This window comes from Pan paniscus, chromosome 2 (genome assembly GCF_029289425.2).
Source record: "Pan paniscus chromosome 2, NHGRI_mPanPan1-v2.0_pri, whole genome shotgun sequence".
Lineage (NCBI taxonomy): Eukaryota > Metazoa > Chordata > Mammalia > Primates > Hominidae > Pan > Pan paniscus.
The window spans coordinates 125762362-125788827 of record NC_085926.1 but is presented as its reverse complement, the minus strand read 5'-3'; the positions used below and the strand labels follow the sequence as shown (position 1 = coordinate 125788827).

At 43.0% G+C, this 26466-nt stretch overlaps 1 long non-coding RNA gene across 5 annotated transcripts in view; it reads left to right on the top strand.

Moving 5' to 3' along the window:
* LOC129397438 (uncharacterized) overlaps positions 1–16808 on the top strand; it is a 198163-nt gene extending 181355 nt beyond the window's left edge. For 2 of the 5 annotated variants that reach the window (XR_008624875.2, XR_008624872.2), the window contains one exon: positions 14194–16807. This is a non-coding gene — a long non-coding RNA (uncharacterized LOC129397438). Of the gene's footprint in view, positions 1–14109 lie in introns of all 5 variants that reach the window. The other 3 variants (XR_008624874.2, XR_008624873.2, XR_008624871.2) reach the window with 3 other exon arrangements.
* Positions 16809–26466: the final 9658 nt, after the last annotated feature.

Sequence of the window (26466 nt, the reverse complement as noted above, 5' to 3'; positions counted from 1 at the left end):
CAAGTGACACTGGGACCCAATTTTGAAAAATAGGCAAAAGACTTAGACACTTCAAAAAGAATAAATACAAATGACCAACAAGCCCATGAGGAAATGCTCACATCATTAGTTGCCAGAGAAATGCAGTTTGAAACCACAATAAGGCTCCATTCTACACCCAACAGAATGACTAATATAAAAAAGACCTACAAAACCATGTTTACAAGGATGTGCAGCAACTAGAACTCTCAAATGTTTTGTGAGAGCTCTAGTTGCTCCACATAAATGTCATAAATGTCTTGTACCATCAAATGGCACAACCACTTTGGAAAACTGATGGTTTCCTAAAAGTTAAATGTATACCTACCCAGTGATTCCACTTGTAGTTTTTGCCCAAGTGAAACAAAAATATATGTTCACAATAAGACACACACAAAATAGTAAAAAACTTGAAACAACGCAAATGTCCAGCAATAGAATAGACAATTTGCAGCAGTCCATACAATAGACTACTAATCAGTAACAGAAAGGAACAAACTACCGACATATACAACAAACTACTGATATTGTGAATCTCCAAAATACTATGTTTAGCAAAAGAAGCTAGACACAAAAGAGTACACGTTGTATGATTCCATGTATATGAAGTTCTAGAACAGGCAGAATAATCTATAGTAACAGTATCAGAAAAGTGGTTGCTTGGAGTGGGAGGGTTGACTGGAAGTGGGCACAAGTGAATTCCTGGGGTGATCAAGACATTCTGTACCTTGATTGAATGTTGGTTACATGGGTATAGATATTAGTCAAAATGCATTGAATTGCTCACTAAGATCTGCACACATTTCACTGTACGTAAAATTTACCTCAGTAAAAAAAAAAAAAAAAAAGCAAAATTCCCCAAGGAATCATAGTTGCTTCTAATATTTACATATAAAATGTCTTTAGAAGCCTTCTAGTCAAAATCTCGCATTACTAATTTAGGGAGCACTAATACAATTCCATATATAAAAACTAAGAAAATGTGGGTGTGGCTGAGGCTGTTATTTCGAGGAAATCTTGAAAACGTTGTTAGTAATCATTTGTAACTACATGTCAATGTCTTCCAATTGGCTGGTGAGAAACCTTAAAATCTCACTTCTCCCAGCCAGTATTTCCAGGGTGTAGTAAGGGAGCAGGACTTAGAATTCTCTTGGTCATTCCCGACTTTTTAAGTCCCTGCTTTCACTGATCTTTTGTCTGTGTTCTAGAACACAGATCTAGATTTTGCTTTCTTTGCTTTGTCCACACTGCTTCTTTTTCTTAGGGCAATACTCATAAAACCAGCATGATTATTTCACTTTTCCAAGGACCACTGATTCAAGGTCCAATTCAGAGACTCTTTGAAAATGTTAAGCAGTGGGGCAGTTTAATATTGCAGCACAGCACATTGAATCATAAACATACTTCCGTGGAGCTTTTATTGCCTTTTTTCTTCTCTTTTTGAGACAGGGTCTCGCTGTCACCCCTGCAGGAGTGCAGTGACGTGATCTTGGCTCACTGCAACCTCCGCCCCCAGGTTCAAGTGATCCTCCCACATCAGCCTCCCGAGTAGCTGGGATTACAAGTACACACCACCATGCCCAGCTAATATTTTGTATTTTTAGTAGAGACACAGTTTTGCCATGTTGCCCAGGCTAGTCTTGAACTCCTAAGCTCAAATGATCCTCCCACCTAGGCCTCCCAAAGTGCTAGGATTACAGGCGTGAGCCACCGTGCCCGGCCTCATTTTTTACATTTGATACCCAATCTCTGGCCACATAGCTGGGCCCCCTCTTGTCTACTTTGAATATTTTTCCCATCTCTTCTTTAGCTTGCTGCAATCCCCAATGCTCCTTCTTATTTCATAGTTTCTCTTTTCACTAATCTGGGATAGGCCCTGAAATCTGACTTTCAACATATCAAATAGTCCACTAAGGTATTTTGCTGAGACCCCTGAAAGGAATTGTAAGCTAATAAATATGCTCCTCTTCACGTACTCCCACACAAGGAAATACAGAACATTCTCACAAAGACCTTCCCATTTGAAGGAGAATGGGTGGACAGTGTGAATAATGCAGCTCTGGGGAGAAAGAAGGAAAGCTTTGCGAATGGAAAATCTCATGTATCACCACCAGGTCGTAGAAGAGGCCAGAAGGACTTTCTAGGATTCTTTGCTATGTGGAGAGAATGACTCACAGCCCATAGGAGTGAAGCACACCCTGTGAGGGTGGGTGTTCCAGACGTGACAGTGATGAGTGCTCAGAAGAGACAGCAGGGTCCAGCCCCCAGCTGGCTCAACACTGCCCCCACCCCTACCCCCATGCCCTCAAGTCACATGAAATTTAGTAAAAGGCAACTCTTACTCTACATATTGGGGCTCAGGGGGAAGACAAATGAGTGTCAGATCAAGTGGACAAAATATCAAGGAGATACTTCTCCACGCAAGAGCAGAGCAAAAAGGAGATCCGGGCAGATGGGAACCATCAGAAGCATGTGTAAGATAAAAAGAAATGGCATGCAAATATGAAAGCCCATAACAACAAAAATGCATACAGTATTGCATAGAAATAACAAAGAACCCAATCTGGATGAAAATATAATCTAAAAAACAGAAGTAAACTTCCAAGTGTGTTTCATGATATGAAAGAACTAAAAAGAAGTATATGAACTGAATAAACTAGCTTAATGCTAGAACAAGCAGAGATGAGAAAGAAAGCAGCAGAGAAAAGGAACAATAAAGAAACTTCAAACACAGAGATTAATAAATAACGTAGGAAGAGCAAGAAATCAAACATATATGGCTGGGAAAAAATCCTGATAGAGAAAAGATTTCAGAAAATCACAGTAATTGCAGAGGAGAAATACCAGGAGACTAAAGCAATTAAGGAAAAGATGACAGATTTGAAGGGATAACGACATAAAGATAATTAGAGTTCTGCAAATACGGAACCCAAGACATTGACCAGAAACAATATTCACATATAAAAATGAGTAAAGGATCCCTGTAATGGGGGAAAAATAAAACTCGTTTAAAGGGGTACACAGTGTTTGGGGGGAGATTACACAGAACAATCAATACCTTTAACCTGGTTAAGCTACTAAACTTTAAGACTAAAGACAGAATTCTTCAGGCATTCAGGTAGATAAACAAGTAATTTATAAGGGATAAAAATCAGCCTTGGATTTCTCTACAGCAGCATTCAATGCCAGTAAACACTGCAGTAGAGCAATGCTGGTAATGTTCTGAGGGGCAGAAAGTGAGATTCAAGTAATTATAGCCAGCCAAAGAGTTCTTCAATAGAAAGGAAACAGGAAGTCATACTCAAACATGGAAGAATTTAAGAAATATCGCATATGGCACTTGTTTAAAAAATGACTTGACTATAAATAGAACCAATGATGAGATTAAATTTTTTCATTAATAATAGTGGATAAAATGCAATTTAAAAAGAAGGCCATAGTTATGTCATATAATCACAGAAATAGTAAACTCATATGAACACCACAAAAACTAAGCAACTGGGCTGGGTGCAGTGGCTCACACCTGTAATCCCAGCACTTTGGGAGGCCAAGGCAGGCAGATCACTTGAGGTCAGGAGTTTGAGACCAGCCTGGCCAACAATGGCAAAACCCTGTCTCTGCTAAAAATACAAAAATTAGCCGGGTGTGGTGGCACGTGCCTGTAGTCCCAGCTACTTGTGAGGCTGAGGCAGGAGAATCACATGAACCCAGGAGGTGGAGGTTGCAGTGAGCCGGGATAGCAACATTGCACTCCAGCCTGGATGACAGAGCAAGACTCCGTCAAAAACACAAAAACAAAAACAAAAAATTAAGCAACTGGAGAATGTTTATTGAATTAAGTGTAAATGTTATAAAACTTGACAAAATAGAAAATTAAATATAGCTAATAAAAATGCTGGTGAAGAAAACAAGTGTAAGAATATAATTTCATATTTCATAGCAGAGAATCAATAGTTTTGGGATCTTTTTTTTTTTTTGAAATTGACAACAGTGAAGAGAGGTGACTTGTTCCATCAAACACTGAAACATTAAAATGCCTCCACAGAAGTTAAAACAATGTGCTACTGAAGGAAGAATGGGCAACTAATTCACTGGAACAGAATGGAGTCCGTAAACCAACCTATGTTTATATGGGAATTGGGTGTACATAAGGTATGTCACGTGAAATCAACGGGATTATTTAATAAATTATTTTAGAAAAAAGTCTAGATATTAAAAAAAGATAGTATCTTAAAATATGTAACACAAGAAACCCTTAATATTTTAAAATTATAAGAGGTTAAAAAGGGGAAATAAAAGAAAAAATAAAAAGAAGAAATTATAAGCAGTTTCTGAGTAGGGAAAGGACTTTACCATATGACGCTTTATCATATGAAGAAGAAGAAAAATAAAATGATGTTAAAATTGACTGCTTGAAATTTTAAACGTTTGTATGTGAAAAACCACCAGAAAAATGATTAAAATTAAATATGGACTGGGAAAGCTTTGCATCATATATAAAATTGACAACTAATATCTTCCATATGTGAATAACTTCTACAGTTCACTAAGAAAATGAAGGAATAGGCCAGGCACGGTGGCTTATGCTTGTAATCCCAGAACTTTGGAAGGCTGAAGCAGGTCAATCACCTAAGCTTAGGAGTTCGAGACCAGCCTGGGCAACATGGTGAAACCCTGTCTCCACAGAAAAAAAAAAAAAAAAAAAGCCAGGTGCTGTGGCGTGCACATGTAATCCCAGCTATTTGGGAGGCTGAGGTTCAAGAATCACTTGAACCCAGGAGGTGGAGGTTACAGTGAGCCGAGGTGGCACCACTGCACTCCAGCCTGGGCGACAGAGCAAGACCCTGTCTCAAAAAAAAAAAAAAAAAAAGAAAGAGAGAGAGAAAATGAAAGAACAGATCAGTCACAAAAAGAAGGAACAAAAATACTTTCTTTTACTTGAAGATAAATGCATATTTAAAAATACCTGTGAAATACCAGGTCTGTTTTGCTTTTTCCATAGAATTTTAAAAAATTGGATAAAACACAAGGCAGGTGAAGTTTCAGGCAATGGGCACTATAAAGTAGCACAAATTTTTTATTGTTTTTGTCGTTTTGAGACAGAATTTTGATCTTGTTGCCCAGGCTGGAGTGCAGTGGCACCATCTGGGCTCACTGCAACCTCCGCCTCCTGGGTTCAAGCGATTCTCCTGTCTTAGCCTCCTGAATAGCTGAGATTACAGGCTCCCACCACCACACCCAGCTAATTTTTGTATTTTTAGTACAGACGGGGTTTCATCATATCAGTGAGGCTGGTCTCAAACTCCTGACTTCAGGTGATCCGCCCGCCTCAGCCTCTCAAAGTGCTGAGATTACAGGCGTGAGCCATCGAGCCCAGCCAGTAGCACAATATTTTGTGGGGAGACAATTTGGCAGTTTATTGTATCAGAACCTTAAAAAGGCCAGGCACAATGGCTCATGCCTGTAATCTCAGCACTTTGGAAGGCTGAGGCGGGTGAATCACCTGAGGTCGGGAGTTCGAGACCAGCCTGACCAACATGGAAAACCCCATCTGTACTGGGCGTGGTGGCACATGCCTGTAATCCCAGCTACTTGGGAGGCTGAGGCAGGAGAATCTTTTGAACCTTGGAGGTGGAGGTTTTGCGGTGAGCCGAGATCGCACCATTGCACTCCAGCCTGGGCAACAAGAACGAAACTTCATTTAAAAAAAAAAAAAAAACCTTAAAAACTATACAGACCCTTTATGCAACAATTTTACCTTCAGGTATTTATCCTAAAGAAATAATTGCCAAGGCAGGAGGATCACTTGAGGCTAGGAATTCAAGGCCAGCCTGGGCAACATAGTGAGACTCCATCTCTACAAAAAATCAAATAAATTATCTGGGCAATTATCCAAGCATGGCAGTGCATGCCTGTGGTCCCAGCTACTTGGAAGACTGAGGTGGGAGGATTGCTTGAGCCCAGGAGTTTGAGGCTGCAGTGAACTATGATAGCACCACTGCACAATACTCAATTATTTGTTATTTTTCAGATTTTTGCCAATCTGATAGTTGAGAAACATCAGAATTACATTTTCTTCTCTATGGATCCACTCATACCACTTAGTATATTCATTTATTCAATAAATATTTATTCAAACATTTATCGAACATCTACTATGTACAAGGACACTGTTCTCTTCTAGGCTTTTGGGCTATATCCATTACAACAGAGATGAAGGTCCCTGCCTTCTTATAAAAAACATAAAATAACAGCAATGTTAAAGTGTTTTAAACTAACTTTTATTTATACCTTTGTCTCAAAAGATGCAAGCTACTGTTGATGAAGGGGAAAAGGTTTTTTATGATAGCTGACTGTATGGCATCATAGGATGGACACTGAACTTGGAATTAAGAAACTTAGACCTGAGCCTGAGCCTTGCCTTTCACTAGCTGTGTAATGTTAAGTAATTCACTTAAATATCACTTGGTTTTATTTCACTATAAAGTGAGGGGGAATTGGACCAGATGGTTTCGGCAGTTCTTCCGCTCTATTGGGATGTGGCTCTATGTTAAACTATTGTACACTGAGACCAAAATGATTAATCTGAGATATGACCCCAAAAGATGTGTAAATGAGGTGCCCACTGATGAGAAATAAAGACCTGTTTGAAGGTGAGGGATCTTGATTTGAACCTCAAAGTCATTAATAGTACAAATGTTACCTTCCTATGTCTCTCCTGTGCTGTGGGTCACATTGCCTCTTATCTGACAGGGTCAGCTTCTGAGGACTGTCTGTGACCAGGGTCTGTTTCATTACTATGCTTTACTTTAATGAGACAAAGGTATTGAAAAAATTTTCAAATGTGAAATGAAAGAAAGCAAAAAATAATTATTTTCAATGCAAAATAATGTTTTGTTTCCAAGAAGATCTCCTACATGGTTTTAAAAATTTTAAAATCTCCTAGTCATTTTTGTAAAATTAAACAAGATACAGGTTACACGCAGCTTTTCCTAGAGGTGATACCTCTGCTCAAAGGCTGTATGATTTGGCCAGATATTGCCAAACTCCCCTCCATGGCGGGTAGTAGCATTCCGCATTCACACCAGCGATATCTGAGTGTGCCTGTCTCCCCACAGCCTCATCACAGAATACATTGGTTTCCTAGTGTAATTTCAATTTGCACCACTCATGTGATGACCAAGGTTGAGGTTCCAGACCCTTTTTGTTGGTTCCTTATTAGAGCACTTTAGATGGAGATGGGGAGTTTTACTTGCTCTATCGGGGGATCGTGGCCTAGTGTAATAACTCATAGGTATGCTTGATGCAGACCAGTGTGCAGGTGAGTAATACCTTGGATCCTGAAAAGTCATAGAAAATTATGGTTTTGTTCATGCTGCTTTTTGGAGAGTGGGTTGGAATACTTTTGCTTTTTCTTCCCATCTTACCATGAACAAATTCTCCAATCCTTTGAGGTACACCTCAACTGTCACTCCCTCTATTTAAACTCCTCATCGCCCCTTTCCAGATTAATCTCTCTTTCACAAAACACTCAACCTTGACCTTTCTTATGGCTCTTACTGTTTGTTTCATGGAGTCTCCTTTTCTGGACACATCTCGTCTCTCACCGGCTGTGAGCTCTGTGAGGGCTGCTGCAGCCTTTGCCTATTCAGCTGTTCCAGAGCACCTTGCATGAAGCAGGAGCTCAAACTGTTGGGGCAGGGACTGCAGAAAAGAGGGAGGGGCTGAAATGTCACAGCCCTGTCTGTCTGGGGAGTCTTGTGTGGTGATAGCTGCATCTCAGGCATGCATTTATTCTCCTAAGCAGTGAGAATATCCACTAACATCCACGGGAAACATATCATTAACCTTCCAGGGGAAACCCCCTCTGAAGCAAGCAGAAAGCCACCTGCTGGGAATGGCACACAGCATGGGGGTTGAAGAGGTATGCAAGGTTAGGAATATAGGAACCAGAAGTCTGATCTATATGGAAAATAGCAGCTCATTAGCACGTGTTAAGCATGGGCCAGGGTGGGTCCCCTGTCAATGCTGCTGGGTGTTTTGTCGCTGGGCGGGACCCACCCCACTGTGGCCAGTCTTGACAGGCTGTTGGCTTGGCAGGCGTTGGGGAGCCCTCCTGTTTCCTCAATGATAAAATGACACCGTCTCTTCATTCTCACCCATGCATCTTCAGATTCCTTTTTTTCGGAACCCATATTCGGCAAGAACACCTCTGGTTTTTACTGTTTTTCAAACAGGCTTCCCTGCCGGGAAGAAAATTTGGCAACCCGTTGACAGGAATATTGCCGTACACTTGGCAATTACATTCAGTTTAAAAAAAAATAGTGCTTATTTTGTCAATTATAAAAATAATACATACTTATAATAGAAAATTGGGAAGCATTAAAAACTAGAAAGGAAGAAATAATTATCCGTGACTTCACTGCCTAGAACACCCACTGTTAACGTTTCAGTGGATTTCCTTCCAGTCATTTTCTATGAATATTTATGTCCTTGGATTCATTTTCCGGGTATACTCTTCATCTTGCACTTTTCTTTTCTTCTTTTCTTTTTCGAGATGGAGTCTTGCTCTGCCGCCCAGGCTGGTGTGCAGTGGTACAATCTCGGCTCACCACAACCTCCGCCTATGGGTTCAAGTGATTCTCCTGCCTCAGCCTCCTGAGTAGCTGGGATTACAGGCACCCGCCTCCACACCTGGCTAATTTTTGTAGTAGAGATGGGGCTTCACCATGTTGGCCAGGCTGGTCTCAAACTCCTGACCTCAAAGGATCCGCCTGCCTCTTGCACTTTTAACTTAAAGTTGTAACATGGGCATTTGTCCAGAATGGATGAACTTTGGAGATATTTAGTATCTGGCTTTTTACATAAATCCTTCATCGACATCAGTACAATGAAAAGTATACATATTTTTCTATTCACAACAATAGAGACTCATTGTAACAAAAAAGCAAAGATCGCAGGAATACGTAATTTAGAAAGCAAGTTCCTTACACTCCCTCCTCCCCAGATATAATCATCATTATTGGTTAAGGTTTTCTTTACATATATTAATATTTATATATGTAAATGCATGAGCAATTTTTATTTTTCTTAATGGTTACATTGTGAAGTCATCAGAAGATAGGGAAGTATGCAGAATAAAATGGGAACAGCTCCTGGATTCCCAGCCTGGGCCTCCACTCTCTTCCCTAGAGGAAATAACAGTGAAGGATTTGAAAAGTATTCTTCCAGCTGTGTTCCAAGGCCTTTATGCACATACATACACACGCTGCTATGTGTTGTTGATGCACGTATTTCTTCCATGTTGTGGCTGCATGTATTCCTATGCATATTGTCAGTGGCTGCTTTTGCACTGGAGGAGCAGAATTGAGTATGTGTCACAGAGAGTGCTGCTCTCAAAGCCACATGACCTTCACCCCCTGGTTTCATGCCCACGAATATGTTACTTTACATGGCAAAGTGGCTTTGCAGATTAATTAAGGTAAATGGACTTTAAAATAGGGAAGTTATCCTGGGTTTTGAAAGTGGGTCCAGTGAAATCACATGCGCCTTTACAAGCAGAAGAGGAAGGCAGAGAGATTTGAGGCCTGGAGGGCTTGTGCTTGAAGGGCCGGTGGCGGGAAGCAGGGCTGTCAGTCCTATAGACACAAGGAGCTGTCTTCTGTCCACAGCCTGAATGGTTCTTCCCCAGAGCCTCCACACAAGAGCCCAGCCAGCCAATACCTTGATTTCGGGCATGTGAGACCTCGAGCAGAGAATCCAGCCATGCTCTGCCAGCTTTCTGACCTGTAGGGTGGAGAGAAAAGAAATCATGTTGTTTTAAGTCACTGTGTTTGTGGTGACGTGTTATGCAGTGTAGAAAACAATACAGGTTTGTTTGTTTAGTATTGTAGATGCTTACTATCTGGCTCTTTACAGGCAAAGTGCTGGATTCCCTTATTTCCTTTTTAAGGGCTTCTGAACACTCCATGGTGTATTTCTACCATAATTTATTTGACCACTAGAAGACAAAGTTTTCTCAGACATTCAAGAAATGTAGCAACAAAGTCTTTGTGCACGTGACTAAATACCTCTTTAGGACTGATTTCTAAAACACAATTTCTTTTTTTATTTTTATTTTTTATTCCTTGAGATGGAGTCTCACTCTGTCGCCCAGGTTGGAGTACAGTGGCATGATCTTGGCTCACTGCAACCTCCGCCTCCAGGGTTCAAGTGATTCTGGTGCCTCAGTCTCCCCAGTAGCTGGGATTACAGGTGTGCACCATCACGCCCAGCTAATTTTTGTATTTTTAGTAGAGGTAAGGTTTTGCCATGTTGGCCAAGTTGGTCTCAAACTCCTGACCTCAGGTGATTCACCTGCCTCGGCCTCCCAAAGTGCTGGGACTGCAGGCATGAGCCACTGCGCCCGGCCTAAAACGATGATTTCTGATTCAAGGAGCATACCAATTTTAAATTTTGTTAGACACTGCCAAATTGCCCTCCAGAGAGGTGACAGATAAGCTGAGGTATATGAGGTGCTGCTTAGACAGCAGGTACCAGGATGGCTGGTCAGGCTTGGGAAAGCTCTGAGACTTAGAGTCCTCCGGAAGGTTGCAGAGTCCATTAACAAGGCTCTGTCGTGGACCTGGAAAATGGCAGAAAGTTTGCATCTAGAGCCCTCTCTTGAAGCCTTCCAGAATCACTATCAAGTCTAAAGCAAGTCTGCAGCACAGAGTTAAGCGCTGACTGTACGTGGATCGTTTCTATTCACTTTAAGTCATGTGATGCTCATGGCTAATGGGTGAGGAAGGCCTTATCAACCCTGTTTCAAATGGAATCTGCCACGTGCAGCAGGCTGTCTCCTGAAGGTGGCACAGATGAGCTTTGAACCCAGTTGCTGAGAATCTAAAATCCAATCCCCACCACCCCACCAGAGGGGCAAGTCTATCTCCTGCCCCTTCTGAAACAGCCTGCCCTTCAGAGCAGGCTTTTGCTGAGTGAGAACTGAGCTCAGGAGTGTTCCTGTTCTGTTTTCTGGTTTGGATGCTGGTTGTGGAGGTGAATTCACTGTGTGAGAATTCACTGGCCTGCCCCATTTGTGAATGTTTTGTATGTATGCTATACTTTGATTTTTAAAATTTGCTTTAGGAAACAAATCAAAAGATTAGATTGTCCACCTCATACAGCAAAACAAAGCATCTGCCCCCAACATCTGTGGTGGGAAATGATTTCCTTCTGAGACAGACAGCACCAGCAAAAAGGACTATATCGTTCTCTTCCACCCATGTCACTCATTTTCTAACAGAGACCATGCCACATGGCTGCTCTGCTCAGCAACTCCTCGCTTCCTGGGCCCCAGCCCTGGCCCCTTTGTCTGTCAGTGCTTTCCAATAGCCTTCCTGCCTCAGCCAGCCTTCACTTACCAGTTGCTGACCCCATGGAGCCATCATATAACTCTAGGCCTTCATCCACTTGGGATCCTCTACCCAAACGCCCTAGGTTTGCTAAGAAAGTTCCTAACCTAACAGGAAACCAAGTACCTACCACAGGTTGTCACTTATAAGTGGTTGCTAAACAATGAGAACACATGGACACAAAGAGGGAACAATAGACACTGGGGCCTACTTGAAGGTGGAGGCTGGGAGGAGGGGGAGGATCAGAAAAAATGCCTATGGTATGGGTACCATGCTTATTGCCTGGGTGATCAAATAATCAGTATGCCAAACCCTTATGATGCAATTTACCTATGTAACAAATTTGCACATGTACCTATGAACCTAAAATAAAAGTTAAAAAAAAAGAAAGTTCCAAACCTCACACAGTACGTGGTACATAGTAGGCACCTGACATTTGATGACCAAATGAATGAACAAACCGTTACTCTGAGTCTAAACAGCCTCCAACAGACCACCCCCACTGCCGACAAGCTTATTCGTGGGCTCAGTTAGATTTCTTATATCAATTTGATCCCAAATCCTTGACCCACTGGCTTTATTTCTTCACAATGAGGTCACATGCACCAGACAACCATCAGTTCACCTTCCCAAGGAAGTCTCTTCTGGAATCTCCTGAACCACCGCACTGGATGCCACTGGATGGCATCACAGCTTTTCTTCTAGAATCTCTTCAATGTCATCTTGATGATGCCGTTTGCATCTCTCTACATTGGACCTACTATTTCCTGTATCCCCCATATTGTCTTCTCACTTGATTTAGTCTTTCATTTTGTTTGAGAACATCCTTCAGGAGTTTCTTGAGAAAGAATGTGTGGGATGTAAATATTTTGAGAACTTACATCTGCAGGTGTCTTTATTTTACCCTTGCCCTTGGTTGGTAGCTTGGCTGAGGAGAGAGGTCATGTGGGCAGGAGGTGGTTTTCAGGCAGAATGGAGGGCATGTTACTGCTCCTTTGCCAGCTGAGTTCTACCGTTGCTCTTTAGAAGCCCTTGGCACCTTCCCCCTCTCTCTCATTCCCTCTGTCACTGTGTGACCTCTGCACACACAGGCTCCCCTTCACCTCTGCCATGAGTGGAAGCTCCCAAGGCCTCCCCAGGAGCAGATGCTGGCACCGTGCTTCCTGTGCAGAATGCAGAACCATGAGCCAAATATACCTCTTTCCTTTACCAGTTTCCCAGCTCAGGTATTCCTTTGTCACTAACTAAGACAGATACCTATGTCATAATCTCTGGAACCTGTGATCATGTTATTTACATGACAAAAGAGACTTAGCAAATGGGACTAAGTTAAGGATTTCAGAATTGGGAGATTATTCTGGACTATCTGGGTAGCCCAATGTGATCACAAGGATCCTAATAAGAGAAGCAGGAGGGTCAGAGAAGGAGGTGTGAGGATGGAAGCCAGGGCTAGGGTGGGGAGAGGGAGACAGACATGACAATGTTAACCTGCTGGCTCTGAAGATGGAGGGAGGGGCCACGAGCCAACCAATGCTGGTGGCCAGTAGAAGCTAGAAAAGGCAAGAAACAGATTTTCCCCTGGATCCTCCAGAAAGGAGCACTGAACAGCCAACACCTGGATTTTTAGCCTTGTGAAACTCATTTTGGATTTCTGACCTCCAGAATTTATAAACTTACGTTGTTTTAAGCCACAAAATGTGTAGTTCTTTTTTAATAGCAGCAACGGGAAATGAACACAAATGCATTCTGTCATTCTGGTTCTTGATCTTCTCTTTCTCTGTCTCTGCATTCTTGTGGGGCCTCTGTCTCCAGCGTCCTAAGGTTGCATGATGATGTGCCTTGGTGGGGCACTTGGTGGGCCCTTTCAATGTGGACACTCATCTTCTAGTTGCCAGATTCCTCCCCCTCTGTCCCCATCCATCTTTGGGCTTCCTCTGTTCTCTTTTTCTGAAACTCTTATTATTTGGATACTGAGCCCCACGGACCAGTCCTTTCAGGTTCTGAACTTTTCTCCTTTATTTTCCAACTCTTTCTCTTTCTGTCTACCTTCTGCCCTTTTATCTTCTAAAGCTTCTTTTGAGCTTTTCATTCCAGCAATCATGATTTTAATTCCCAAGAATTCTTTTTGGTTCTCTTGATGTTTATTTCTATTACATTCTGCTGTGTTTCATGGTTGCAATATCTTTTTTTATCTTCCTGGGGATATTAATGACTTTTCTAAAAAAAATGCTTCCTGTGAAAAGCTCTTCTCCAAATTGCCATTCTCTGTTTGTCTATATCCTGGGCCACATCCGTCTCCATTCTAGTCCCACCTTTCGTGTTAGAGATTTTCCTCTCATCGTCTCCACACACCCAGGAGTGGGATACTAACACGCGTATTGGAAACTGCAGGCGTGACTGGCCTGCCAACCTGGAGCTTGGCAGGAGCGTGCTGTGCTGGGTCATCTCACTGGGGTAGTCCCTGTGCTATCCCTCAAATTCCATCCAGAAAGATCCTCCAGTTTGTGGCCTCAGGGTGAAAACTTCCAAAAACTGATTAGGAAAGATGGCTAGAGGCTTCAGCATCCAAAATACACATAATCTTTTACTTAGATGTGTTGGGATGACAACGCTGACCTCAGCTGTGCTGCTGCTGCTCCCGGTGCAAAAGACTCACTTTTTATCCTCTCCCCAAAATAAATCTCTCGTCTTCTGCTAGGTTGGGAGAAGAACAATCACCAAAAATGCAGAGTGGGGAGCGGGTCTGAGTGTTGGACCTCTCCTTAAACAAACCTTCCTGCAGCCTCCAGGTCACCATCCTTGTCACCTCTACTGCCAGAGACATCGAGTGCCTTGAAGTCCTGGGCTTTCCGGGGATTCTGTGGGGTAAGTCCGGCTGAGCTTCATCTTTCTCCATTGCCAGCTCAGGGCTTGGTCTTCCTGGGGCTGCCAGGTGTGTCATTTCCATGCTCCCTCTGCGTTCCAGCTTCCAGGACTGTGCTGCAGTGCCTCCTCTCCTTTAAAGCAAGTCTTCTATCATCACCAGCGAGGGGCCATGGAAGGAGCAGACTAGACTGCTCAATCTGCTGTCTCCACCTGGCGGACCTACCATGTGATTCACCTACAGACAGTTGGTTTGTTTTTGTTTTTTGTTTTTTTTTTTGACACTGAGTTTCGCTGTTGTTGCCCAAGCCGGAGTGCAGTGGCTCGATCTCGGCTCACCACAACCTCTACCTCCCGGGTTCAAGTGATTCTGCTGCCTCAGCCACCCGAGTAGCTGGGATTACAGGAACCCACCACCACACCTGGCTGATTTTCTACTTTTAGTAAAGACGGGGTTTCTCTATGTTGATCAGGCTGGTCTGAAACTACCGACTTCAGGACCACCTGCCTCGGCCTTCCAAAGTGCGGGGATTACTGGCATGAGCCACTGCCCCTGGCCAAGAATTGGTTTTTAATACTTCCTTCCTCCATACAACAGAATTCTTTTCAATAATGATCATTAAACAAAAGGAATAATAATAATGTCCAGAAAAGAACTGCTGTAGATAGTGAAAATTTTTTTATTGAACTTTGTATATGTAATCATGCTGGCACATATGTTAAAAAAAGGTAAAAAGTCATGGATTAATATTTTTTAATCATAATTTTTAAAGGGGATTATTTTACTGCAGTTCACACACTGTTTCATTGTTTTACATTTTAAATAGAAATAGCTGGGCAGATCACCTGAGGCCAGGAGTTTGAGACCAGCCTGGCCAACATGGTGAAACCGCGTCTCTATGAAAAATACAAAAATTAGCCAGGCGTGGTGGCACATATCTGTAGTCCCAGCTACTTGGGAGGCTGAGGAGAAGAATCGCTTGAACCGGGGAGGCAGAGGTTGCAATGAGCTGAGATCGCACCACTGCACTCCAGCCTGGGTGACAGAGTGAGACTCCAGCTCAAATAAATAAATAAATAAATAAAAATTTTAAACAGAAATAAAAACTTCAAGTTACCTATAAAAGAATAACAGAACTGAAGTAATTCAAGTTCTGTTTCTTCCCCTGCAGAATCACTGTTAGCATTGTTTATTTTGAATCTACTGCTTAAAAGCAGGAACGTGTTGTGTGCAGACCATTGACAGGTTGGAAATAGGAGTTCAGAGAGTGCTTACATGATTCCACACTTACAAGGAATGTATGTAGCTGAATCTGCCGGCACTGGGGGCCAACCTTGTAACTGGGAGTTCTCTGAAATAACTTCCATTAGCATGCATTCTTGATTAAAGGGTAAGTAATAAACATGCGCTAACTCAAAGTGTGCACATACACACTGAAAATGTAGCATGTTTTATTACATATTGATTTTATATATTTTCTTAAGTATACATTTTTTCTATATATAAATTTGAAATACATACATAATGTGAGTATATATGTGTGTGTGTTTATATATATATATATATAAAATGTCTCCATTGTCAATGCCTCCTCATCCTTGAATCTAGGGAAACTGTTTCCACTGCACTGCCCTTAGGACATATGTCACATTCTGGAAATTCTAAAAAAATATTTTTAATGAAAAATTCTTTGACCACCCACTGTCCTCCAGATAAAAGCAGGAAGCTTTTATCTGTGTTCTCTTAATACACATATTTAACGGAGTCCTCTTCTGGGTCATGTTGGCTCACTGCCACCAGGTCAGGCAAGTCCATGTTACCAGCACCTTCAGTTTAATGCTGAATTCAAAAGCCCTCCTCTGATTAAGTTCAGGAGCAGCTTCCGCGCCCACCCAGCTCCGTGAGAGTGGATGATTTCCCTGGCCATATGGCAGGTGGAGGGAGTGATTAACCCCCTGTGAGGCCTCTGTGTTCCTTGGCTCTGCCGGCTCCTCCCTCCTCGAGCAGCCCGAGGCCCACCTGTGAATCTTGAGCATCTGCCGGCAGGCCCAGCCTGGTCATCAGCAGCTCTATGGCTGCTGTGTGTCTGTATTTGTATGACTGTATTTTACAAGACAGCTGCCCCCTTACTTTTCTGCCTCAGCTTTTGAACTTTCCTCCGCACGTTGTCACCAGTGATAAAGCTGATGCTGTCTCTAAGGGCGGGTGAAGCTGACAGCCCTTTTTCACCTGGCTTCATCCAAGGCCCATCCACAGTCCTGGGCCTGAGTGAGCAAGGGACCCTTGCTTTTTTCTTTTTTAAATGTGGATATGCAACTAAATGTTTTATTTTCTACACTGTCCTGGAAGAAGCAATAGGTCAGCCAGACCAGAGGCCCTCTTGAATATATAGCCTCTAGTTAACCGTCTTACAGAAAACTCAAACTCTTTCCCTTCATCATATCATCTTTTTCTCCTACAACTTTTATTTTAACAAACTTCAAATACACCCCAAATGTTAAAAGAATAATACAATGAAAAACGATATAACCTGTCAATTCACCAACTGTTAACATTCTATCACATTTTGTTTTAGAATTTTCTCTCTTCATATACACACACATACACACATATACATTTTAAAACATCATTTGAAATTAAATTTCAGTCATCATATTCTACCTGTAAATACATCAACATGTATTTCTTAAGAGATATTCTCCTGCACAAAACTCAGCAAATTTAACATTATTGATACACAGCATTGCTTAATACATAGTTTATATTCAAATTTCCCCAATTGTACCAACAGCATTCTTTACAGATTTATTTGATCAATAACTTAATCAAAGATGGCTTTCATTTGCTGTGCTTCTTCATCTCCTTTAAGCTAGAATAGTTCCCCTTCATTTATGTGCACCTGTGTATGTGTTTTGTGACATTAATATTTTTAGAGCCCAGGCTAGTTGATTTCCAGAATGTCCTGGATTTGAGTTTTCCTGAAGCTTATTTGTGATTAAATTTGGGTTCTTGAAAAGAATACCAGAGAAGTGATCCTCTGCCCCCAGTGTAACTCAACAGGTGGGACATGATGCCTCTTTGCTCCTTTATTGACCAAATTAGGATTGCTCTGGCTGGGCACGTTGGCTCACACCTGTAATCCCAGCACTTTGGGAGGCCGAGGCAGGCAGATCACTTGAGGTCAGGAGTTCGAGACCAGCCCGGCCAATATAGTGAAACCCTGTCTTTACTAAAAATACAAAAATTAGTCGGGTGGGGTGGCACACGCCTGTAATCCTATCTAGTCAGGAGGCTGAGGCAGGAGAATCACTTGAACCTGGGAGGCGGAGGTTGCAGTGAGCTGAGATCACGCCAATGTACTCCAGCCTGGGCGACAGACCAAGACTCCGTCTCAAAAAAAAAAAAAAAAAAAATAGGATTGATCACTTCATTAAGGTATCAGTAGAGGTAGAGATGCAAAGAGCCCTCCCTCCTTGCAAGAAACCAGGCTTTTAAATCCTTTCTTGCATTGTAGTTTCTATCCAAGTGCTATGCACATAGTAACTGACAGTCAAAATAGAAGAAAAGCAAATATCTGTTGGGCTTTCTCTCTTTTTTTTTTTTTTGGAGATGGAATCTCGCTCTGCCACCCAGGCTTGAGTGCAGTGGTGCGATCTTGGCTCACTGCAAGCTCTGCCTCCCAGGTTCACACCATTCTTCTGCCTCAGCCTCCCAAGTAGCTGGGACTACAGGCACCCACCACCACGCCCAGCTAATTTTTTGTATTTTCAGTGGAGATGGGTTTCACCATGTTAGCCAGGATGGTCTCGATCCCCGACCTTGTGATCCGCCCGCCTTGGCCTCCCAAAGTCTGTTGGACTTTCTCTACAGGTCACATATAATATCTCACTTAATTCTGTCAACCTGAGAGTCATCCTTATCCCCATTTTACAGATGAGGTAGTTGATGCTGAGAAAGATTAGGTGGCACCCTAAGAGGTATACTGGGAGTCAGACGCATGATCTGTGTCATTTCCCTGCCCTACCCTAACGAGAAGTCTGTTCCCATCTCCTTAGTCTGGGGCAGTGGAAATGGTGCCTGACTTGTTTCTGTAAACTTTGGCAATGGGAATACCCTGGGACTCTAAAAACCTCCACTGGCCAGACATGGTGGAAAGTGTCTTTAAAACCATGTCAGAGCTCCTGTTTCCAAAGCAGATGTTTGGGTCAGCACTCATTTATTACTTGCTGACATCGAGTAACCTCTTAAATCCCGAAAATTCTAGTTTTGAGAAATCAGACTGTCACTAACAAGTCAGCATGTCAGAATAAATAAAGCAGAAAATTGAAGCACGTTATGTTGGCTTTCCCAAAGGCATTCTAGAGATCACTAATAGAGCACTCAAAGGCATGAAAAGGCGGGGCTGCTCATGGCCTCTTGGCATCCCAGCTCCCTTTCTTTCACATAGAAATAGGACCTCCCATTTTTAGCTGGGCAGATGGCTGCCCATATGGCTGCCCAGAATAAGAACTACATTTCCCAGCCTTCCTTATAGCCAGGCTCCATCATGTCGGCACACCATGTGAGCCACATGTACAATTCCCAGCTACATCCTTAGAGGAAAGAGGCCTGTCCTCCCTCTCCCCCTTTCATCTGGAGCATAGAAGGTGGACGAGGTGAAGACTGTATTGTAAATATAGCAATGGTGGAGGTGAATAGGGAATGCCTTGTGACTAGGGACATGGCTGGGTGGAACACAGATGTGCAAGGGTGAGTGAGCCCCACATGGGACCATGTGGATGGGGCCGTGTCCTGGGATGGCTGAAGGAGCTGGGGTTTCTCGCTGAAAAGTCTCTTACCAGCCCTGAACTGCTCATGCCCATACTATTATGTAAGAGAAATACACATCTTTCTTTCTAAAGCCACTCTGATTTGGGAACATTGTTTAGGACAGCTGAACCCATGTCCAAACTAACACCCCAGGCCAAATCAACTTCATCTTCTCCCAACTGTCCTAGTCCACTTACACTGCCATTCTAAGCACAGCTGGCACCTCCACACATGCTTTTGCTGATGAGCCTTGCATAGGCCATTTCCTCTCTTCCCCTCTCTTCCTCTGCCTGGTAAACTCCTGCTCAACCTTCCACACTCCACCCAGATACCCACTCCTCCTGGAGCCTTCCCTACCTCCTATCCCTTGCCAGGCAGGATTCATTACTTCCTCCTCTTTGAGCCTATATGAAACTGTCTGTAGCTCTCTTAGCATTTACCATGTGGTGCCCTAATTATTCGCTGCTGTGTTGATCTCTCAAACTAGACTGCAGTTTCCTTAGAATCAGGGACCTAATTTCCTGCAGGTTTGAATCCCCAGCACTAACTTTGTAAAAGACACTAGGAAATCTTTGGTGACTGGATGAATGAACACAGATGATATAATTACATGTGTACCCATACAGATCCTCATTCTTTTAAAAAGTGTTTCCTTCTTTGCTAAGACAACACTTGTGAATAGTACACCCATTCCTCCTACAGAAACTCAATGAGCACAGATCTACTATTACATAATACATAAGCCAGGGGATTCATTATACATTGCGTGAAAACCTGCTTTGCAGATTTGTCAGGTCTCCTTAACAAAACAATCCTGCCATAGACTCACCCGCTCTGGTATTGCAGCGACTGCAGGATTTTAAATCAAAGCCTTTTCTCAGTCTCTCTCTGTCTTCTTTCAGCTCAGAGCAGGCAATCTGGACTGCAGTACTAGCAGTTTCCAGAAAATGCTCAGGCGTGCTCACAGCTAACAAAGAGATGAGCGCTATTTCCTGCCCTGGAACGCTGGAGAGTTCAAGGGCTTCTGAGGCTAGAGTGTTCTGATCCAGTGAGTGTCATGCTTTGCTTTGATTCTGTGTCAGATATCACACCAACTCCAGCAAGTCTGCAGGTGCATTTTATACTAATTTTGTACTAACACTAATATTGTTATTCAAAATTAATTTTCCCTGTCTAGAAATATAATTCTAGCATTTTCTAGGTTTTGACACAACTTGTATGCAAGTCTTAGAACCCTTCCATGCCCATGGCACGCTGCTGGATGTGTCTCAGAACTCATCTGGAAACCCTCTGGGACTGAATCTGCCCCATTTTAAACACTCCTGTAGATGGCCTCTCTGTTCTCATGTTGAGCATGGATTTTATTTTTATGGAGATTTATCTTAAATATCCTTAATTTGTAAAAATCCTGAAATTATTCTCAGAAAAAAATCCACTGTCTAGCTCATCCCTCTAACTGAGGATTTTAAAAATTAACTGAGAACATGGATTCCCTTCTCTGGGCATGCATTACTAAAGTCCATAGAATGCCTATATTATCCATTTACGTGCTTTTTGCTTAATTTTCTGTCTCCTTGAGCTAATACATAAGCTTCAATAAGAGTGGGCACCTGTTCATTCTTGCTGTATCCCCAACACCTGGCATGTGGGAGGCACTGGATTGATCTGCAGAGTGAATGCATGATCGTGTCTTCTTGTGTAGATGCCTTTGCTGCCTCAGGTGATCACTTGAGTGGGCCATGCCTGGGCTATTGGAAAAGCAAGGCTTGTTTTGAGTGCTTGTCGCCCTGCTGTCTTCACTCCTCCTCCTTCCCTCTGTCAAGCATGTGGCACCAGGCTGACCCCCAGGCCTCTGCTCTTGCCATCAACGCATGCTGTCTCCCCTTATGGTTCAAGATTTTTGTTTTGTTTCCCTGATTTCTTTCAAGCATCCCCTCAGGTTAATTAGATTAACCAATTTGTCCATAAGATGGATCATTTTGAATGCCTTAACTACTTTGGACAAAAATTAAGATTGGCTGGGTGCAGTGGCTCACGCCTGTAATCCCAACACTTTGGGAGGCCAAGGCTGGTGGATCACGAGATCAGGAGTTCAAGACCAGCCTGGCCAAGATGGTGAAACCCTGTCTCTACTAAAAATACAAAAATTAGCCGGGCGTGGTGGCAGGCACATGTAATCCCAGCTACTCGGCAGGCTGAGGCAGAGAATTGCTTGAACCCAGGAGGCAGAGGTCGCAGTGAGCCAAGATCGTGCCACTGCACTGCAGCCTGGGTGACAGAGCGAGACTCCATCTAAAAAAAAAAATTAAGGTTATTTTCAGAAGATAGTGGCAAAGATATGTTTTTCAAAAGGGACTAAATCAGGACAGTCTTAAGTAAGCAGACAAGGAAGGCTGTCAGTTTCTTATGTAACAGTGATATCAGGGGACAAGGATATCATTGATACAATGATACTGTTGTTACATACGGAGAGAGAGAGAGAGAGAAGAGGAGAGAGAGTGCATACTGCCAAGTTTTCAACAGACACAGAGTCCCATTCAACAGATATTTATTAAACCTCTACTCTGCACCAGGTGCTCTTCTAGATGCTGAGGACAAGACAGACAGGGTCTCTGTTCTCTAGGAACATCCATCCTACATCAGCACTGTCCAGTGGAAATAGAGTGGGAATCACAAATGCAAGCCACATGGGGTTCTAAAATTTTCTAGTAGGACTGGACAACATAGCAAGACCCTATCTCTATAAAATTAAAAATTAGCCAGCTGTGGTGGCATGTGCCTATAGTCCCAGCTATTTGGGAAACTGAGGTGGGAAGAGCGCTTGAGCCTGGGAGGTCCATGCTGCAGTGAGCTGTGATTGTGTCACTGCACTCCAGCATGGGTGACAGAGCAAGACCCTGTCTCAAAAAACAACAACAACAAAAATTCTAGTAGACACATTAACAAAGTAAAAAGAAACAAATGAAATTAATTTTAATAATAAATTGTGGTTAACCCAATATATCCAAAGCATTCTCATTTCAACATACAATCAATATGAAAATGATTAAGACATTTTACATTTTTTTTTTTAGGCTAAGTCTTCAAAATCCAGTGTGTATTTGACACAGCACGTCTCATTTCAAACAAGTCATACTTCAGGTGCTCATAGCCATCAATAGCTAGTGGCTACCACATCAGACAGTGCCATTCTAAACAATAAGCAAGCCAATAAATACAGATATAATACATAATAAAAATGTATATAAATAGGCCAGGCTCAGTGGCTTACGCCTGTAATGCCAACACTTTGGAAGGCTGAAGTGGGTGGATCACGAGGTCAGGAGATCAAGACCAGCCTGACCAACATGGCGAAACCCTGTCTCTACTAAAAACACAAAAAATTAGCCAGGCATGATGGTGGGTGCCTGTAATCCCAGCTACTCAGGAGGCTGAGGCAGGAGAATCGCTTGAACTTGGGAGGCGGAGGTTGCAGTGAGCCAAGGTCGCACCATTGCAGTCTAGCCTGGATGACAGAGCAAGGGTCGCTCTCAAAAAAAGAAAGAAAGAAGGAAGGAAGGAGGGAGGGAAGGAAGGAAGGAAAGAAAAGAAGATAAATTTTTCTTCGTTTTTTGAGACAGAGTTTCACTCCTGTTGCCCAGGCTGAAGTACAATGGCGTGATCTCGGCTCACCACAGCCTCCACCTCCTGGGTTCAAGCGATTCTCCTGCCTCAGCCTCCCCAGTAGCTGGGATTACAGGCATGTGCCACCACGCCTGCCTAATTTTGTATTTTTAGTAGATACGGGGTTTCTCTGTGTTGGTCAGGCTGGTCTCCAACTCCCAACCTCAGGTGATCCGCCTGCCTCGGCATCCCAAAGTGCTGGGATTACAGACATGAGCTACTGTGCCCGGCCATGAAAGAAGAGAAATTAATTCTAAATGTTACTACCCTCCATACCAGCTTTGCCTGACTAATTGGCTCCCTTCCTATCTAGGCTGCCATCTCTTCATAATCTGACTTGGTTGTGCTACTTCAATACAGCAGCCTTTTCACACCTGTCACAGTGCTCCCTAGGTTTTGGTTTCATCTCCAAATAAACACAGAGAGCTTTAACTTAGAGGTAGAACTACCTGTTGTTTCAAACATTTTTGAACTTGGTCTTTGTGAACTGCTTTTGGTGCCACAGTTTTGTCTTTTCCAGCATTTTGTTCTTTGTCACATGCCCAGGTCCTCCCAGACCTCTCTTCTTATGGTCCTCCCAGCACCGTCAGGCAGTAGCCCAGATGTGGATTGGTACACATCCCTCTACTCGGCTGAAAATTTGCATGTTCTTGTGTTGACATATCACATTATATCCTGAGGCAGAAGAAAACTAAAAGATTCTGAAGGATTGAAAGAGTTTTCTGCTGCAGTAGCAACAGTTCAAATACCATATTAGTCAGGGCAAGTAACGCTAGCTGCCGTCATAGACAAACCCAAATCTCATTGGCTTAACCCAACTAAGAGGTTATCTCTTATTTGCTTCACAGACCAATGCAAATTGTTGGTGGTGGCAGGGGTTACTCTGCTCCATGTAGTCATTCAAGGACCCAGGCTCTTTCCATTGTGCAGCTCCACACCATCTAGGAATCCTCCACTCTTCATCTAGTTGGTAGACAAGCGACAACACAGAGAGAGGTTTTCTAGGTCAGGCCTGGTCACAGTACATAGCACTTCCCTCCACGCTCCATTGGCCAGAAGTCAGCCTCACAAGCCCAAGAGGCTACAAGGGTGTCTGGAAAATGTAGTCTAGCAGAACGGCCATGGGGAAGAAGCTTGGCGATCCCTGCCACAAATATGGCTTTAATACGTCATGGAAATCACAGCTTTGTCCAAAGCTGCACAGCTAAGTGAGCCAGGGATGGTTTGAAAACCATAAAGAATGGATTTGTTCTTAGGGGGACACTCTGCCTTAAGTTGCTTTGCTAATAATTATTTAAATCCCAGCATCTGAGAGTCTAGAGAGACTGGAGAGTTATTTGTTATGGTTTTCTAGTAGTTGCACGGTTTCATTTTCTTTTCTTCTTTTTTTTAAGAGACAGGGTTGGCTGGGCGTGGTGGCTGATGCCTATAATCCCAGCACTTTGGGAGGCAGAGGCGGACGGATCACTTGAGGTCAAGAGTTCAAGACTAGCCTGGCGAACATGGTGAAACCCCGTCTCTACTAAAAATACAAAAAATTAGCCAGGTATGCTGGTGGGCACCTGTAATCCCAGCTACTGGGGAGGCTGAGGCAGGAGAATTGCTTGAACCCAGGAGGTGGAGGTTGCAGTGAGCCAAGATCACACCATTGCACTCCAGCCTGGGTGACAGAGTGAGACTCCATCTCAAAAAAAAAAAGAGAGAGACAGCGTCTCGCTCTGTCACCCAGGCTAGAGTCCAAAGGTGAGATAATAGCTCACTGCAGCCTCAAACTCCTGGGCTCGAGCAATCCTCCTGCCTCAGCCTCCTCAGTAGCTAAGACTACCGGTGCACATAACCACACCCAGCTAATTTTTACATGTTTTTTGTCTTGTTATGATGCCCAGGCTGGTCTCAAACTCCTGGCCTCAAGGGTTTCTCCTGCCGTGGCCTCCCAAGGTGCTGGGATTATAGGTGTGAGCCACCACACCCGGCCTAGTTTCCTTTTTTTATATCTAGAGCTCTGATCCATTTGAAATTTGTTCATGTGTGAGGAAGATATGAAGATGGACCTTTTTCCAAAAAACTTACCAGCTGTCTGGGGTTATTTGTTTAAAAATCCACCTTTGTCTCAGTTGATTTGAGATGCCACCTTCATCAAATACTAAATTTCTATATGAGGGTGGATTTATTTTTAGACTTTCTATTCTATTTCACTGGTCTGTTTGTCTATTTATGTGCCAGTAGCACACTGTTTAAAACGTATGCTTTCATGTCTGGTAAGGCATTCTTGCCTACCAGACATTAAAGGCTCTTCTTGCATTTTTAAAATAAGAGCTTTAGTATCAATTATCTAGCTCCACAAAGGAGTTTGTTGCTATTTTTGTTGGGATTGTTTAACACTTATAAATTAAAGAGGACTGGCATCTTTCTGATGTTGTCATCCTATCCAAGAATAAAGAAAGTCTTTCCATTTGTTCATATCTTTTTCTGTGTCTTTCAGGGGGGTTTAATATGGGTTTTGCATATTTCTTGTTAAGTTTGTTCCTAAATATTTTATCTTCTTTGTTGTATTGTAAAGGAGATTTTCTCTCCCTTAATATCCTCTAACTAGTTATTTTTCAAACATGAAATTCATTTGTTTCATTTACACTTCATACACATAGCCTGAAGGTGATTTTATATAATATTTGAATTTTTTTTTTTTTTGAGAGGAAGTCTCTGTCACCCAGGCTGGAGTGCATTGGTGTGATCTTGGCTCACTGCAACAGCTGGGACTACAGCTGGGACTACAGGCGCGTGCCACCATGCCCCGCTCATTTTGGTATTTTTAGTAGAGATGGGATTTCACCATGTTGGCCAGGCTGGTCTTGAACCCCTGGCCTCAAGTGATCAGTCTGCCTTGGCCTCCCAAAGTGCTGGGATTACAGGCGTAAGCCACCATGTCTGGCCAATATTTAAAATAATTTTGTGCATGAAGCAAAGCATGAATGCCTTGAACCATCAGAAAGCAAACGGGTTACTTTCTCAACCACCCATATCAACAATCTGCAGCATCATGATAGAACTCAAAAAGTTTTGAATTTTGGATTTTTGGATTAGAGATGTTCAACCTAAATCTTATGAATTTTTATTTCTTTACTTTTGAGCCTCAGTGTTTTCAACCTGTGAAGTTCCTAAGAGACACCTGAGGAGTATCTTCAAATACAGATTCAGATACTGCCTTCCCCATCCAAGGTGGCAGGAAAATGTCAGGGAAGGGGGAGAGTTTTGTGGTGCTCTCCTTCTCTGGTCAAATCCCATTGGTTAATACCCAGACTGCAAACAGCACAGATGCAGGAGTCACAGAGAGTGGGGCTGGGCTGAGCAATGGGCTCAGCACCCTGTGAGTTATTGGGCTCAGCACCCTGTGAGTTATTGGACTGCCTGCCTGAGAGGACCAAGGAGAGAACCACCTCTCAGCAGTAGAAGCAAGGCATAGATATGCAAACTGCACAGAGACTGGGAATGCAAATGACAATAGCAGCCATGGGCAACAGAGCTGGAGCTCCAGAGCAGAGCTGAGCACTAGGAAGTAAGAACCTTAAGGTAAGCCCCCAAAGGTGTGAGGACAGTGGCTTGAGACCCCTGTGGTTGCTTACTTATTTATGGAGATGGAGTCTCCTCTGTTGTCCAGACTGGAGTGCAATGGTGCGATCTCAGCTCACTGCAACCTCTGCTGGATTCAAGCAATTCTCCTGC